Below are 15,481 nucleotides of genomic sequence, written 5' to 3'. Positions count from 1 at the left end.
AATTTCGACCACCTGGGGATCTTTAACGTGCGCTGACATCGCACAGCATATTCATCCTACTAATTCCATGATCCTCTACACAGATGCATCACGAACTGACGTCGGAGCAGCTGCTTACTCATTTGAGAGCTTCAGCGAGGTAGTGACGCATACTCTCAGTCCTTACATAGATCCTCCTTCTACAGCGACTCTCGAGACCCTACCAATAGTCGTCAGTATTGAAGACCTCGCACAAGCACCCTATGACCCTTCAGGATATACAATATACACTGATTCAATACAGGCTATACGCGCCATTCACACGGGTCGCGTTCTCTTAAGAACTGCAAGATGATCTACGTAGAGCTCTCACCAAACTACGTCCCAACACCGTCACACTGAGGTGGATTCCTGGTCACGTTGGAATCCCAGGCAATGAGGTAGTCCATCGCTTCGCCCGCGAACTTCAGCACCGGGCGACTGGGATTCCCTGGCCTTATCCACCCACGTGGGACGCTACTCTCCACTAAAAAAAAGAAAACACTCCCTATGAGAGCATTAGAGAAACTCTTCGTAGACTTCCTCTTCCCGATAAATCTCTCATCACCACGCCAATACGCATGCTTAGGCGCATACAACTAAATACAATCCTTACTCCTGCGCGATCATTTATTTACCGAATCAGACATTCCCCCACATGCCCAAATTGTTCTCGAACATTATGCGAACTTAGAACACTGCATGTTCTCCTGCCCTGTTTCAATAGAGTCATCTCACTTTCCACATCCTCCTCCACCAACCTGGCGGGCTTGGTTAGCCTTTGACCAGCCGAAGGACCAGTTGGCCTTGGTGACCCTGGCCCAGGACATTCTCGACGCATAATAGTGCGTTGAATAGAGTTGTTTCCTTTTCCTCCTCCTCGCACAGCACACGGACGCCACTTTGTTTCGCCTCCATCGAAACGCAGCCGCCGTGGTCGGGTTCGAACCCAAATACTCCGGCACAGTAGTCGGGCGTGTTACCACTGCACAACCACGGCGGGGCTGTTTACAAAAATTGCTAAGCGATAGTCTCTTACCTTGTGGCATGATGTTATTTTGTTTAAATAAAGGCCGCGGGGAGCTCTAGGTGCTACGAAGTTGATCAATCTAAGAGCATTTGTTGTGCCCTTACCACATGATCAATATACAATGAGTATTAGTCTGAAAATATTTAGATGCTTTCGCTAATGCATAGCAAGAATATGAGAACTTTTACACAGGCCATCAATGTGCTGGTGCCAGTTGAAGGCTTTATCGAAATTGCTCCTAAGTACAAGGATTTGTCAACCTGCTGTAACTTAGCTTCTCAATATGCAAGCTGCAGGCTGATATGCACGAGGACCTATGCGGTGATTTGAAAGTAATATATTTTGTTGTTTTCTCAGTGTTCTACAATAGACGGTTAGATTGGAACCAGATGTTCATGCACTGAAGCTCGTTATTAGGCACGATTGGTGCATCTTCTATAGATTTGGCGGTAGCTACCGAAACACAGTCGTCCGAATACATAATGACAAGTGATTTGTGTGGATATACAGAAAGGCCGTTCGCATAAAGGGAAAAAAGAATAGGTCTCAGAAGCGAGCCTTGCAGAATGCCCACGGACACCGTTAGCACATTTGAGACATTTTCATCAATTTGGACTCTTTGAGGACACTCGCATAAATAGGTTCTCAGAAACTTCAAGGCCAAACCTTTAAAACCAAGTCTGAATTTTTTTGTATACAATTTCATGGTCCACAATACCAAAAGTTTTTTTTTTTTATGTCTAAGAATATTATGTCCAAGAACCCGCCTACTGCTGCAAAGTTTCTGTTAAGTGCGTCATTAACGAGTTCGGATAGGGACAAGATTGCAGATCGACTCCTGATGCCCATGTTGTTCAGTGCTTAGAATGGCATATTTCTTCAAAACGATCTGAATACGTTTGACAAGCAGCTTCTCGAAAAGTGTGTTAAAATAGTTGGAGATAGAAACTGGTCTGTAGTTGCGTATATTATCTGGATTCTCATTTTTGTATACTGATACTGGGACGACTTTCGCTACCTTCGATGCATTCATGTATGTGGAACTATAAAGGACTTGTTAAATTAAGAAAGCAAAGTAGGTGCTAGAACTTCAATATTGTTTTTCAATAACGACACAGGAATCCCATCTAGTCCGCACGCTTTTCCTGTCTCCAGTTGCCTACCCACTGATATAAGTTCATGACAAATTATGTCATCATATCTGGAGTTGGATTCCTGCCATGGATAAAGAAGAGGGGGCTCCTTTCTGGCTTTGTGCCTTGGGGATCACATTTCGAGCTATGGGGCAAAAAGTTCTGATAAATTATGTGACATATGAAATGCGCTTGGAGACAAGTCTTTTGACGATAGTATCCTTTTTGCTCCCTGAATGACAGAAATTAAAATTTCCTGGCTTTTTCGTATTGCTAGCATTAGCAAGAAGTTTTAACTGTTAATGACACCTTTTTAGCAAACGCATCAACGCAAGTGCTTTATTCCCGTGAGTTCTGTATTGAGTTGCGTAATAATCGTTGCCCATGTTCTGTTACATTTCGGTATGCCAATACTAACGTTGTTTTATGACTTCGAGCACGGAAGAAGTCATCCAAGGGCAAATTTCCACGTGAAAAGTTCGCTTTTTTTAAGTAACCTTGCATGCATTTGACATATTTATTTGTTCTATGCAGCATTCGCAGTGTTCGTTGCCATTTGAATGTACAAAATCGTCAAAGTTAACACTTAAAATCAACCGAAAAAATGTTTCGTGGCCAATCCGCGTAAATAATTCGATGGGTGGTTCAGGGCGGCACAGAGTATTGAACCAGTACTATAGTGCAATAAGCAAATAATCTGTAAGCGCAGTAATGAGCACTCCAGCGAGACTACGGGTAGGTAGAAAGTTCGACAGGATGAGATCTAAAACTGTCGAAGTGTTACTCGCAATGCCGATGAAGGATGTGACATAGCTTCCAAGGTATACTGCGCACACAAAAAACAAGGATGAGAAAGGTACACAACAAGCGCAGACTCGCGACTGAATTTTGTATGGAAGGAAACACTCTTATATGCCTTCAAGCGTCATATCTATACCCATGTGCAGTTCAGAAATCTGCCTTCTTTTTCAAAAGGGTGATTGAACGGTCACTTACGCAATCATCCCCACGCTGACCAATGATATAATTATGGAAATCGAACGAAGAGAGGTGGTTAGATTAGTCGCTATGACTTGCTCCCAGTGTATCAACGTTCATATGCCCAGTAATATTAGCGTTTTTTGAGCACTTATGTAAATGATTATAGAATATTGCCGCGAATTATTCCATACTTCATTCTTTTTCCACAGTCACCGGCATGCGGCCTTATCACTGCAATTCCAGAACACAAATCGATTATTTATAACTGTTTGTTCATTTCAACGTACAATGCCCCGCACCCCAACTCCATGCCTAAACCGATAGACTTAAATCCTTACCAAACAATGCTCACTAAAGGCTCCACTGGCAGATCGATGATGCACTGTATACGCACCAAAATAAAACACGACAGTAAGCTTAGATTACATGAAGCGACACCAACGCCGGTGTTTGAGGACACGAAAGGGCTCACTCGACCACAAGAGATATTTCTCAGCAAAGTGATAACAAACGCTGCTTACACACCGCACATACTTGACAAGTGGTCTCTCCGAAGACACGAAACACTCAAACACAACATATGCACGCACTGTCAGGAACAGTGTACAGCAGACCTAGAACATCTTATATGGCAATGTCCATTGTTTTCACGAGGAAGAAACAAAATTACGCATATTCCACACGACGACATGCCCACATTAGCAGGTCAGGTTATATCAAGCACCGAAATACAACACTCCGTTGCTACATACGGCAGTGAGAGCGGCCTGCTTCGAGTAGTGTGAGAGAGGTCGACTCACAGCGCGATGATCGACCGCATGGCAAGCAACAAGCAACAGCTTGAAGAACCGTTAAGACGAAGTTACACTCCCATCACTCCTAACTCCCCAAGAACCCAAACAGCGGCCGAGAGCCATCCCTTCCCTTCAATAAAGGCTTCATTCATTCATTCATTTTGTAGCGAGAGGTAACCTGATCATTTTCTTTGCCACGCAAGATGTTCCGAGACATATCTGGACGTTTCCAGCCAATCGCGTGTGTTTCTTCAATGTTCCAGGGTATGCTAGTCACCGGTAGCAGTATTATCTCGATCTTTTTCCGTAGCCTTTAAATTGAGCGCCGACGAGTGACGCGGTATTCGTAGATCGACGATAGCCGAGCACACTTACTGCTATCGGCGAGGCCGATTGCTCAGTTTTTTGGGGGGCCGCAAGGCAGTCCAATAAAGAGTTCTTTCAAGTCACGTTCAAGCATTCTCACTTTTGCCAACGGCAATGTCACCACTACGTGACAATATGTTACGATTATTAAGCTGTGCTCGGCAAACAACACCGGTCATTCTCAATCACGATCAATTTCCAGGAAAATTGCCTCTGCCGTCGTTTGTTCTTCACCAATATAATGGCATTCTGTAAAACTTTGAGAGTTTTCATTGAAAAGGCCGACTCTAGCACCCCTATTTCTGGCACAAGGGCGTGAAAAAACATAATTCGGTATATTGAGAAATTGATTTGGAAATAGCCAGGTTTATGAGACTGCAATGTGCAGGACCCTATTGCAGTTTGTACTGACGCTAGCGGTCAAGACATTGGCGCTGTACTTTCTCAGCGACAATCCAGGTACGATTGTGTCATCGCCTACGCCAGCCGCCTACTTACTACCGCAGAGCGCAATTACTCAATCATTGAACGCGACTGCCTGGCTTTAGTGTGGGTCATTGGGAAATATTGCCCGTATTTATACGGCCGCTCTTTAACTGTGATCATAGACCGAAATGGCCCTGCTCTGAAAAGACCTCATATGATGGCTGTGTCGTTGGGCTTTACGACTACAAGTCTGATTACACGGTGGTTTATAAGTCTGGTCGGCAGCGCACCGATGGCGATGTTCTTTCCCGTTATCCCATCGACCCGCCAGAAAATTCCACCAGTACCTGCAACGCCGAACTGTTCTCGCTGTCTTCTTTTGCAAACTTTGGTGACAAGTCTGCACCAGGATTTCGAGCTCCGCTGTATTATCGCCCGCTTCACATCTTCCTCTTCTGACAGCTCGACACACCAGTTTGTCCTCCATGGCGAAACTTTACGCCGCCGCTATCTTACTATTTCCGGCCCCGACGTCCTCCTTGTTGTACCGAAACACTTTAAAGAATCCATCCTTCAAGAAGTGTACGTTCTCCCCAATGCTGGTCACATGGGCGTGTCTCGCACTTACGACCGCTTGCGGCGCAAATTCCATTAACCCGTCTCTCTATCGCTCTCTACGCCGCTATGTAAGTACCTACGACCTGTGGCAACGTCGGAAACGTCCCTGAATTCATCCAGCCGGCCTTGTGCAGTCCATTAACGTTCTTTCGAAACTTATCTGTGTCGGGTTGCAACTTCATGGACCATTTTTTGAGCCCCTTCGGAAATCGATGGTTGCTTTTTACCGCAGACTACTCTACCCACAACGCAGTCACGCATGCACTTTCCACCTGTAGGCTTACCGATGTCGCCTATTTCCTTATTCGTGACCTCATTTTACACCGTAGTGCACCACGTCAACTCGTTACAGGCCACAGTCGCTGCTTCTTTCATACATTTGTCGAAGCCATCCTCCGTTCATGCTCCACCAAATGTAAGCTTGCCACCGCCTATCATCCCCAAACGAACGGCCTCATCTAGCGCCTCAACCACACCCTCACCGGCATTCTCGCTATGGACGTTTCATTGGGCGACCGTGACTGGAATCTCGCTCTCCCTGCGTTACTTTCGCATACAATTCCTTTCACCACGAGTCTGCTGGTTAATCTCCTTTATATGTTTTGTATGGCCGCGACCCACAAATGCCTCTCCGCATGCTACTTGTGACGTCTGTTGGCCCAGCTTCTTTATACGGCCTCGACGCTATAGCTCGCACCGACCACGCCGGCAAACAGCTGCTCGTCTCGTATGTCTCGCCGCAGAATGCTTACAACCACCGTCACCGCATGGCTTTTTTCTGCTGGGTCCCTCGTCTTGCTCTGGACACCGTCTCGCTGCTCCGGACTCTCAGAAAAACGTGTATGTCGTTATAGCGGCCCATACCATGTGCTCCGTCAGGCCCTTACTGTCATCTATAAAATTTATCCCGATATCTCTGAGTCTACATCGAGTTCTGCCCCGTCTGACGCCGTGCATGTATCCTGCCTAAAACTTTACTTTTCACCGCATCCTGCAACTAACTAACCGAAACCGGAAGATATTTTTCATGCCGGGTAGTCATGCTGCGAAGAAGGCGAGGGAATAGGGCAAAGGGCTGGCGCGTGTCGTTCGCTCTGTGCTGTGAGGTAATCTAGGAGAAGCCTTATCACGCACGCTGTGAAGAGTACAGTAGGTAACCGGAGCCTCTCTGTTACTGCGTTTATAGTTTTTCTTTGAGCGGCAGGGCAGTGATTTCAAAGGTGGCTCACCGACCTGGTTCTTTCTCTCTCTAGCACGCCAAGCAACATTCAGGCAGATGATCGAAAATTCCGGAGCCGTCCACTATGCCGACATATGTAGTCTGGGTCATTTTGGTCCATTTAATCCTAATGCCACTCCTTACATGCATGCCACAACATACCAAATCGTAACCATTATTCCTACACTTCGCTGCTAGCATGCGCATGCGCGTCAGTGGGCTCGGACCAATCAGTGAGGACCATAACAGTAATGCTGTGTGTTACATACTGCATGCGGCCAAAGTAGCATATACGGTCGTTAGACCAAGGCCAGGGAAGTGCAACAATAAACTTGCTCCTTGCAGCAGCCACGTAAAACCAAACTATTTGTTTCGGCCCGTTTGCGCCGAGTAACTGCCACGATTCAAAACGCCTTACTCGTCAGTTAGAGCAGCCTTCAGAGCTCAAGGGTCGGAAGTTCCTAAACACGTTCTGGCACACAGCGTGCATTGCTGAGGGTACATTAGGCTGGTGTTTGGGATAACCAAAGGGTTTCGCTACGCGCAATTAAGAAGAGCCTCGTGGGTGACGAAGCGGCCATTTAAGTTCAATCCTGGCAAGTTGCATAGGACATTCAAATTAAATTGCTAGAGTCGATGGCAACCTAATTGTTATTGGGAATTTAATATGAAGCAGAATCAATTATAAAGAAAGATTGTTGCTGACTTGGTGCGATCGAAAAAAGGAACGACGATTGAGTCGACGAGGGTTTCATCGCATTCCGAGTATCCAGAAACGGACAGACGCATTAACAGACGTGCAAACGAGTTTCTCTCCTCCGCAAATGGCTTTTTAATGAGGAGTTTTATAACGAAACTGCTGCTTTTGATAGATAGTTATTTTGCCCTGGATGCACTTACCCATCTGAATAATGAGGCAGCCCGACGATAAGCCCAGGTAGCACAAAGTGGGCTATGAAGGGTGGGCCCCGGTGGGCCCGATGTAGGCAATGCAGGACAGCCCCGGTGGGCTCAATGCGGGTGCTGCAAGAGGGGCCGACGTAGGCCCGAAGAGGGCTGTCGACAAAGCCCCAATTGGCCCCACTAGGGGCCGATGCAGGCAGCCCTAGCGGGGCTGCCCACATTTTTCCGGCATTGTTAAAAGGGCACATCCCGCCAACTCCCCGCGATGGTCCTACTTTGGACCGATTTGGGCAGCCGCTTTGGAGGAACAGTTTTTTTTTTATTTCAGTTAGCCCCTCAGAAAATGACAGGACCAAGGCGGGTTCTATAGCGCTAGCCGCACTTGGGCTTGCCCACATTATTCTCATAGGGGTCCGACGTAGGAAATTGATGGAAAGCCCTAGTCCAAGTTTTCCCAATCAATATTTGTGCACATAATTAAGTAATTACTTTATACATGTCTGCACTTTCTAAACAGCCACAATATTAAATTTTACAATAATTCTTAACATTCATCTAGCCGAAATGACTTCATGTACATCTTGTTCAGGCTATGGAGATGTGTGTTCTGAACAGTAATATTGTACTGCGAGTTGCAGGCTGTCCAAAGCAACCACATAAGAGGCAGCAGTTAGCAATCAGTTTGTTTTAGTATATGTAGCGCAATTTGCACGAGCGCGAGAACTAAAGCCATGTAAATTTCTAATCAACTAAACGTGGCCACAACTGTTATACAAATCATCTATAACAGTAATTTAGGGCAACATCTAATGCAAATAAAAGTTGGAAACAATGATTACGCAATTGCACGCACGCCTTCTAGCCCCATTACGGCCGATGTGGGACCTACAGCGGTTTTGTGTGGGCAGCCCCAATTGGGCTGGGTGTTGGTTTTGAACCTAAAGCCCACTTGCTATTGCACGTGCCTTCAAATTCCCCACAAGGGACCAATTTTGGTATCATGCGGGCCCTCCCGCCTTCCAGCCCTATTACGGCCCATGTGGGATATAAAGCAGTTTTATGTGGGCAGCCCCAATTGGGCTGGACGTTGTTTTTGAACCTAGAGCCCACCTGCTGTTGCACGGGCCTTCAAAGCCCCCACAAAGGACCCATTTTGGCACCATGCGGGCACGCCCGCCTTCCAGCCCCATTACAGCCTATGTGGGACCTAAAGTGGTTTAGCTAAGGCTGCCTCATTTGGGCTTCACGAGGGCTTGCCCAAATTGAGCCCTTATTCATATTTCACCTGCCCTCAAGTAACCTACAAGGGGCCGATTTGGGCAGCATGTGGGTATGTCCGTTTTCTTGCCCCACTACGGCCGATGTTGGTCCCACAAAGATTTAATGGGGGCGGCCTGACTTCGGATCTATGAGGGCTTTCCCACAAAAAGCCCACATTTAGGTTGGATTGCCCTCAAATATCCGGCAAGGGACCCTTGTGGTCTGGATGCAGGAATGTGCTCTGCATTAGCCCAAGAAACGCCGCTATGGGACCCATGCAGGCGGAGCAGGGGCAAGCCCAAATGGGGCTTGCCCACATTTGCCCCATCGGGGACCGATGCAGGTTTTATGATGGTTGCCCCAGCCCCACTTGCCTACATCGGACCCACTGGGGCCCCACATTCAGTGCTACCTGGGAGCCGCAATGCTTCGGGTTAACGACGTAAGAATAGCTTTAACTTCTGTTGCAGCCGTGCCGCGAATGATCGACTCGGAAGGTTAATAATGGTTGTAAACATATCACCAGGCGTTCGTTCACACATCATAGCCCTGGCAGTAGGCGGCCGCTAGAGGTATACGAATGTGCTTTTACCAACGACTGGAGTCATGTGCTCCTGCGCAACCCGTCATGGTCACAATTTTCATCGCAAGAAGATATGGAAGCACACTAAAATACTTTGGTTTTGGAAAATAGTAGACTCGTGCAAGTTGGATCGGCGCTGAGAAAGGGACAAGGCGATAAGAGCGCTTACTCGCAATTGAACCCATATAATTAACTAACCCTAAGCAAATACAGCAGATCATATGCGGTCCTAGCCGGAGGGGCACAAGCAGTCATTGTTTATGACATGAGATGACATGTGCAGATAATATTAGCAGAAACAAAAATAGAAATGAGCGCTCAAAATGAACAAACAACGACGGGTAGCAACACAAGACGACAAACTCAGTAAATTAGTTTTTGACTTTCCAATTTTGTTGCAATAATAATGGACCAAAAAATATGAGAAGGTAGAGCATTCCATTCGTGTATACAAATTTAGGAGAAAAGCTATCTTTAAATGTGCTTGTACGGGCGAATAATTGTGTCATGGTTTTCCTATCAGTTGTCTTATTTATTTGTTTCAAGTGTTCTTGCTGCAAACGTTATTTATACTTAGGTGCATGCAGTGCCATGATCCTTTAATTATAAGTAAAATGGCTAAATATCGTGTACAAAACACAAAGTACGTGCGAGTAATTACATGAAGCAAGCCAGTAAAACAAAATAAATCAATAAAAAGAGTAGTAGCCCGAGAGCGCATTAGTTACAGACATCAGTGCAAAACAAATCTGGTAGCTAAAACGTGGGATTGCCAGCTGAATTGGAAATCAATTAAATATGCGGATCACGGAGTAGGAAATGACGCATGTCAGCGAACATATATTAAAAGCAAAAAATAGAGCCGCATATGGATTAATATTGGAGGACTTGATCACGGTCGCTGCCATGCTATAAGATTCAGTTGCATTTCGTATTAGAGAAGTGCGCCGTGTCCAGGCGTCTTTTTTCGTTTCCGCCGAGGACAATGATACGCTGTGCGTGATTGTGGCGTTGTGTGTATACGTGGCGCCATGATCTCGCCGCGTCGGCATTCAGGAGACGGGAATGAAGGCAGCGGTTCTATGCGCATTTTTGGGCGCTTTCACATTGCTTTTTATAGCAATACTTCGTAAAGATATAGGAGGAGCGGTGATAGTTTCTTGCGCTTTCGACGTGCAATCATACCGAAAATGTTATATCAACAAACTTCTTTATGGATGTGTGCTGTAGGAAACAGCGTGGAAACGGCAAAAGGAAGGCCCATTGGACCACTGTTCGCACCTCTGTTCGCTGACATGCGTCATTTCCTACTCTGTGATCCGCATATTTAACTGATTTCCAATTCAGCTAACCAGCTGCGAGCTCACCGCCCAAAGGGCATTGGTGCAGCACGCATGCGAGGTAGCCAGGACCAGTGGAGCCCTGGAATGAGGGAACCACCCGTGCTAAGGAGTCTCCAACGGTGGCGAAGAAGCGGCTGCAGGAAGACTCTCCGAGACTAACCAAAAGACCTCAATAAACTTTTTTCACTCACTCACTCACTCACTCACTCGCACCTCTTTGTTCTGAATGCTTGGGTTGGGAGATGATGCGGCATGTGCAGCGTATCACTTCTCTAGGTTAAACGCAATGAGGCCCATGACGTCGGTGTGCTCTCTGTTATCAGAAAATGCATTCGAACCTAAGAGCATTAGCAGCCTCCCATATTGACCACAAAGTGCCATATTTTTGAAGTTAACATTTGCGAGTAAGCCCCACCCTTCAACTGCATCTGCCGCGAAAAGGCTACATCAGTCATAATTACACCAACTTCAGGATACCACGGCTCTTCATGCATGAACCATATGGCTCTGGAGCCAACGAAATATTCTGGAAAGGGTGCCTGCTGAGGCAAAGAAAAGTGGAAGTGGTGAGTTTGGGGACAAATTGGAAAGCAGAAACAAAACAGTTGTGCGCAAACTTACGTAAAGAGTTCCTTTTGATTAAATACGCGAACAAAGGCACAGCTATCGATCATATTGATACGTGGCTAGGTTGGCCCAAGTAGCACAGCAGCTGGTGACACAGCACACAGCACGCAAGAAGACAGGAGCGCCAACCTACTCTTAGACCCAACCGTTGCTCTCAATTCGTCTTCTGTATCTGTTGTTGATAGTCGACGTTGATAGTCGAAAGCACAGTCCCGGTGCGTACTATGTCAGAGTACGGCAGTTGGAGTATTACGGCTTCATTCGGGCGACATGAACGATATCGGTATGCGGCAAATTGGACTGTTGGGGCGGATGCACAAGGGTGATCTCGTATGTCCTGGGAGCGACTGGCCCTAAAACATGGTAGGGGCCTGTGTAGCGCGGCAAGAGCTTCTCACACAGGCCAACCGGACGAGCGGGAGTCCAGAGCAAGATGAGAGAGTCCGCAGAGTAGTGGACATCCCGATGACGAGAATTATGGCATTGTTTTTGAGCGTTTTGGGAGGAAGCCAGCCGACGCGAGCAATAAAACGGGCAGCGTCAGCTCGGAAGATGGCATCCCGAATGTAGGAACTGGCATTAGCGGTGGGAGGCAGTACGCTCTCAAAGGGAAGTGAAGGGTCGCGACCGAACAGAAAATGGAAGGGTGAGTAGCCCATTGTGTTGTAACGGGACGAATTATACGCGAACGCTAAAAATGGCAAAGTAATATCCCAATCACGGTGGTCAGCCGATACATACATTGACAGCATATCCGTGAGCGTGCGCTTGAGGCGTTTGGTAGGCCGTTCGTTTGTGTATGGTAAGCAGTGGTGAAGTAGTGCTTAATGAAGCAGTACCGGAGGACTTCGTCGACTACTCGAGCATAACGAAGAAGGATGTTTACCCTCTTCGCATTGACGACACACTCGACCGGCTCTGCAAAGCAAGGCATTCTCATCCATGGAACTGAAGAGTGGCTATTGGAGAATTAAGGTCAACGAAAAGCAGCGAGAAGACAGCATTCATCACACCTGGCGGCGTTTTCGAGTTCAAGGTGAAGCCGTTTGGCCTATGCTCCGCACCAGCGATGTTTCAACGAGTACTGCACACTGTGCAGGCGGGCTTGAAGTGGCAGATTTGTCTGGTATACTTCGATAATATCGTTCTCCTCTCCTCTAGCTTAGAATATCACCTAAAAAGGCTTCAGACAGTGCTACAAGCTATCAAGTCATCAGGACTAACTTGTAAAGCAGAGTCATGCTTCTTTGCCTACGAGGAACCGCGGTTCCTGGGTCATATCGTTAGCAAGGATGGTGTTCGCCCTGACCTTGAGAAAACGGCTGCGATCGCATACTTTCAACCGCCAGCCGACAAGAAAGCCGTGCGCAGATTTCTTGGGCTGTGCGCTTATTATCGACGATTTGTAAGGGACTTTTCGTACATTGTCCAGCCGTTAGCACAGCCTAAAAAGAGGGACGCAGTTTTTCAGTGGGAAACACAGCAAGAAGAAGCCTAAGTTACAAGCCATCTACAGAAAGAAAAAGAGAAAACTTTATTTAAAAAAAAACGAGAAAAAAAGTGTGGGGGGGGGGGACGCATTTCAAGACCCTAGTGAGTGGCCTGGGCGGCAGATCTTGTCTGGGTTATTAGCCTACGCTCGGTCGCTAGGTTAGAGCATAGCAGAGTGGCCTCCCACTGCGCTTCCGAATGGTGTGTGTTTATGTCTGCAGGGTTGGGTCCCGTGCACCCCCATGTGATGGGTAGGCGGTTTGGTGATCGTTGCACCAAGGGCATATGTCTGCGTAGTGTTCTGGGTAAATGATGATATATTGATGTAGGTTGGAGAAAGTGTTGGTTTGGAGCTATCTCCATTGCCGCGTTTCTTGCGCATTTAGCCCCTTGCGTGGAGGGGGATAAATCCTACGTTGTTCGCGTACATACTTAAGTCTCGCGCCGTAAGCCACGGGGCAGGAATGCTAGTTGTGAGATCGGGGATGGTGGCCGCTCGGTTTGCGTGACCTCGAGCTAGCCTATCCGCGACCTCATTACCTTCCAACCCGGAGTGCCCCGAGACCCAAGTGATCTGATGTTTCAGCAGCGAATTTGTAGCCAATGGATTAGTTGTGAAGTGAGCTAATTCTGTAGGTATTCTGCCTGCAAGAAGGAGCCGACAGGCCGCTTGTGTGTCAGTGATTACGTGAAGCTCTCGATTGGTCGCGTCTCCATAGGTAATGACCAGCAGGATTGCCGCCACTTCCGCTTCTGTGATAGTACAGTGCGGGGTGGACATGCTGGAGACTTCTGTGTAAGAAGAGCCTACCACCACGGCTGCTGCTGCGGCCGATGTATGCTTGTATAGAGCGGCATCCACATAGACAGTTTTGGGCTGTGTTCCACTGTGCGCTTAAGATAAGTCACTCGGGCGTTTCTTCTGCTTTAGTTGTGGACTGGGGACATGTTCTTTGGGAGCGGGGCCACATATACTCTTGCCCGGTACGAAACAGAAATGTTAGTCTGACTGAATGGCTTGTAGGTTCGCCGGATAGCCAACGCACCCGAGAATGAGCCGGCCTGTCTCAGTTGACAGAAGGCGTTCCCTCTGGGACAGGAGGGCAGCCTCTTAAATCTCTTAAAATGTGTCGTGCAGTCCAAGAGCTTCCAGTTTGACATTGGAGGTGTATGGTGGGAGGCCTAACGCGTTCTTGTCAGCTGCACATATCATTGCATTGACTTTGTTGAGACCTTTTCAGAGCAGGATGAGGTAGGGTAGTCCATAGGAGAGGCGACTGATGACAAGCGCCTCTACCAGACGGATCGTGTCTTCTTCCCGCATTCCGTTTCTGTTTCCAGCCACCCGGCGGATCATTTTAGAGATCTGCTGTGTTGTAGTCTGGAGGAGGTGGAGCACGTGGTCTACTTTCCTATCGCTCTGCAACCAGAGACCCAGGATCCGGATGAGTGGTACTTCCCAGATTGGGACCCCATGCAGGAGAATGCTAAGATTTCCTTGTGATGTGTATTTGTATCTATGTATGCGGATGACTTCGGACTTATCGGGGGAGCATAGGAGCCCGCATCGATAGACCCCTGTTTCCACGAAGGTTGCTGCTGCTTGAAGTGTTTCTTCCTTCTGACCTAACGAACCGGTGGTTGTCCAGATCGTAATGTCATCAGCATACAGGGTGTATCCGATCTTCGGGACCTGTTGCAGAGCCCTTGCGACTCTAAACATGGCGGTGTTGAAGAGGAGCGGGGAGATAACCGACCCCTTTGGCGTGCCCTTGTTTGGCATGTCTTGAAGATGGGATCTTATGTCACCGATTCGTATCGTTGCCGTTCGGTTAGACAAACATTTCTTGACGTATCGGAAGGTGCGTTCGCCGCAGTTTAGATTATTGAGCTCGGATAGAATTGCCTCTTGAGACACAATATCAAACGCGCCTTAGAGATATAGCACCATAATGAGGTGCTCGCCTCCTCTCGGAATATTGAAACGTACTTCCTCCTTGAGGAGAAGGAACGCGTCTTGAGTGGACCGGCCCAACATGAGGCCGATCATGGTGGGATGGAAGAGGCCTTTATTTTCTATGTGTTGTTGAAGTCGCGTCTTGATGACTCGCTCGTAGCCCTTGCCCAGGCATGAGGTGAGTGACATGGGTCGTGGCGTTTTGACCATCGACTTCTTGCGCAGTTTTGGAATTAAGATTATCTCCGAGCATTTGCAATTAGAAGGAATTTGATTCTTCTCCCACAGGGAGTCGTTCAGGTACTTGGTTAGGTCGCTGATCTTTGCCTTGCTGAAGTTGCGGATCATGACGTTGCTGATCTTGTCCGCTCCCGCCGCCGTGTTGAGGGTGCATGATTGTGCACCCGTAATCATTCGCAGATTATGACTAGCAGCTTACCTGTATCGCTCAAGAGGAACGTATACAACAGTTGCATATTACCTGTACTCACCTATGGGGCTGAAACGTGGAGGCTAACCAAGAGGGTTCCACATAAGTTTAGGACAACTCAGAGGGCTATGGAATGAAAAATGGTAGGGGTAACATTAAAAGATAGGAAGCGTGCAGATTCGGTCAGAGAAATAACACAAGTTACTGACATTCTAGTGGAAATCAAGAAGAAGAAATGGGCATGGGCGGGACACGTAGTGCGAAGAGAGGATAACCGATGTTCGCTTGGGTAACAAACTCGA

The 15,481-nt window shown here is 47.5% G+C and overlaps 1 pseudogene; it reads right to left on the bottom strand.

Moving 5' to 3' along the window:
• Nucleotides 1–15,163, bottom strand: part of LOC146187407 (uncharacterized) — a 48,667-nt pseudogene extending 33,504 nt beyond the window's left edge.
• Between the last annotated feature and the right edge of the window lie 318 nt (nucleotides 15,164–15,481).

The sequence above is a fragment of the Amblyomma maculatum genome, chromosome 6 (assembly GCF_055883805.1).
Source record: "Amblyomma maculatum isolate TAMU_Amacu chromosome 6, ASM5588380v1, whole genome shotgun sequence".
In the NCBI taxonomy this organism is placed as follows: Eukaryota; Metazoa; Arthropoda; class Arachnida; order Ixodida; family Ixodidae; genus Amblyomma; species Amblyomma maculatum.
Note: the sequence above shows the minus strand (reverse complement) of the source record. Positions and strands in the feature narration are given on the sequence as shown.